Source organism: Rhinoderma darwinii, chromosome 5, assembly GCF_050947455.1.
Source record: "Rhinoderma darwinii isolate aRhiDar2 chromosome 5, aRhiDar2.hap1, whole genome shotgun sequence".
Taxonomy (NCBI): Eukaryota; Metazoa; Chordata; class Amphibia; order Anura; family Rhinodermatidae; genus Rhinoderma; species Rhinoderma darwinii.
This window is the reverse complement of record NC_134691.1, coordinates 213,361,243-213,364,181: the sequence shown is the minus strand read 5'-3', so window position 1 is coordinate 213,364,181 and position 2,939 is coordinate 213,361,243. Positions and strand designations below refer to the sequence as shown.

Below are 2,939 nucleotides of genomic sequence, written 5' to 3'. Positions count from 1 at the left end.
AGGTACACAGATTTTATGCGGATCTTTTTAATATAAAGCTTGTTAATGTTGATTTGATGAACGACTCATTGAAGGAGGTTGACGCTGTTTTAAATCCTGTCTCCAAAGATTTTTTATTACAGGATATTACGGAACAGGAGATTTTAGATACCATCAAGAGTTTTAAAACAGGTAAAGTCCCTGGCCCTGATGGTATACCCATAGAGTTTTATGTCACATTTTATGGAGTTTTAAAAGAGGATCTCTATTCCCTTTTTACTCAAGTTTTTAGAACAAAAGCCCTCCCGGGGTCCTGGAAGAAAGGTGAGGTGTCCCTGCTTTATAAAAAGGGGGACAAAACAGATATTAAAAACTGGAGGCCTATCACCTTACTGAACACAGACTACAAAATAATGGCCAAGATTTGCGCGAATAGGCTAAAGGCTGTTATAGAGAAAATCGTCCACTCCAACCAAGTCTGTGGGATACCTGGGAGGAGCATATGGGACAATTTAAACCTTTTAAAAGATGCTATTGGTGATACGAAGGAGAGAAAAGGCAGATTGGCGGTTTTATCCATAGATTTCGAGAAAGCCTTTGATAGAGTATCACATTTTTATCTTTTTAAGGTTTTAGAAAAGATGGGTATACCAGAAGGCTTTTTACAGTCTCTGAAGGCCTTTTATGAAAATTGTACGAGCAAGATTTTAGTAAAGGGTTTTAAGACACAGGATGTCCTTTTAAACTCCGGAGTGAAGCAGGGGTGTCCCTTGTCCCCACTACTTTTTATATGTGCGATCGAGCCTCTACTCTGCAGATTGAGGAATGACAAGCAGATATGTGGAGTCCCCCTGCCGGGCGGGGGGGGACTAGAGGCAAAAGTAGTGGGGTACATGGATGATGTCGCGGTCCTGTGCAGGGACGCCCCGTCACTGCAAAAAGCATTACAACAGATATACCAATTTTGCTGCTCCTCCGGTTTTAAAGTCAATTTTAATAAAAGTAATATTTTAAATATTGGCAATATGATTTTACAGGACATTCCAGTCCCTGTGTCGGAGTCTGTACAGATTTTAGGGGTCTCCTTCAATGAGTCAAACAATGGTTTTATCAGTTGGGACTTGGTGGCACAAAAAGTTAATAAGAAAATTTGTTTATGGAATCTTAGAAAACTGACAATGGAGGGAAAAATTTTAATCACAAAAATGGTGATTTTACCAATTTTATTATATCTAAGTATGGTTTTCCCTCCCCCTGATATTTTATTAAAAAAGATTACCAAGGCATGTTTTACATTTTTATGGAATTCTAGGATGGAGAAGCTCAGGAGAGAAAAAGTGATGTTACCAAAGCTAATGGGTGGTAAAGATTTTCCAAATATAAAAGCATTTCTTTTAATCCATTTTTTTACACTGTGTCTTAATACTGTTTTTAAGGAACACTACTGGTCTTATTTTATCCGTTTTAACACTGGCTATTTTATGAGGAGGTACGGATGGTTCTCTACGGTTTTAAGCTCGCCATATGCTTTTAACCTGCCAGACCAGTATAAGATTTTAGAAAAAATAGTGAACCTTTTTAACCTAAAAGACAAAAGAATAGAAGATGTAAAAAATAGTAAATATGTTTTAAAGGAAATAAAAGAAAATGTTTTAATAGCCCCCATTAGCAATTTTAATGAAAACAAATGCAAAATTATCTGGAGCATGGTTAATGCTAAATTCATTTTTAATTCACAGAAGGATCTGGCCTGGAGCTGCGCCCACGAGTGTCTTCCATGCCGGGCATTCCAGCATCGAAGGGGACTGACCAACTCGGCTGCGTGTCCAAGGGGAGGATGCCGCGATGACGAGACAGTCTTACATCTCTTTTGGCAATGCTATTTCTCACAACTGATATGGACAAAAATCCTCCCCTTGATGAAGAAGATAACCGGAATAAAGAGAATTACAAGTGAAGGCGTTTTTTACGGATGTCTGGAGTGCCCAACAAGGACTCAGAAAATTATGGCATGGAAGATTACTAACTGCGTTAAAGCAGCTCTGTGGGCGGCCAGGAATATTCTTTTATTCAAACATGAAATTTTATCTGTGAATGATATTTTAGGAATTTGTTTTTATGAAATGCACAAGTATTATCTTTTAGACAAAAAATTCTCTCCTGTTTTAAGTAGAAAATGGTTTTTTAGCGAATGGAATTCTATAATATGATGCCACCAAGTGCCCTTTTATAAATTGTATGATTTTAATCTGACAATTTGTATTTATTTTTTAACCATTGTTGTAAAATCTGAAATCTCTGTAAAAATGTTGAAAAATGTTGATTTATTGTAAAATCTGAAAAATTTTAAATAAACGGTTACCCCCAAAGTTGGGGTAGTCAACTTAAAAAAATCTGTTCTTATCAGTTTAATATCTGATACGTCCCCTATCTGGGGACCATATATTAAATGGATTTTTAGAACAGGGAGATGGAAATAGAGCTTGCTCTGTCCACTCCACGCATTGACCTGGTATTGCAGTATTTCCAGGACCGGTGCACCCTTTCCTTATGTGTTGACTAAAATCAGATTCCAAAAGTGTTTTTTTGTGTTTGCCATTGTTTCTGTCTTTCTGATGGGATCTCCCCTTTTAATCCCATTATTTCAACACCTGTTGGACAATGCATTTGTACAGTCATGTGTGATAATGAGCTAATTTATTAAATGCAATTAATTAATACATTGCCACCTCTTGTTGTGTGTGTGTCTTCTGTGTTTCTGTGTTTCCGGCATTTCACATTGGAACAGCTCATTCACCTTCCTTGTCTTCTCTCCGCCCTCCCTCCTAGGTAAGTTAAAGAGCTGCACCTGAGCCAGCCACTGATTGATGCAGCACCACAGTCAAATAGTGGAGTGGAGTGGAGTAGGGGAACAGCAAACAGCAATTAAAGCAGCCAGCCGCCTACCCGCCACAATGGAC

General features: G+C 38.0%; 1 non-coding gene across 1 annotated transcript; it reads left to right on the top strand.

Moving 5' to 3' along the window:
- Positions 1-2,337: 2,337 nt before the first annotated feature.
- Positions 2,338-2,525, top strand: LOC142654050 (U2 spliceosomal RNA). The gene has a single exon (XR_012848847.1). It is a non-coding gene; the product is annotated as a U2 spliceosomal RNA (small nuclear RNA).
- Positions 2,526-2,939: the final 414 nt, after the last annotated feature.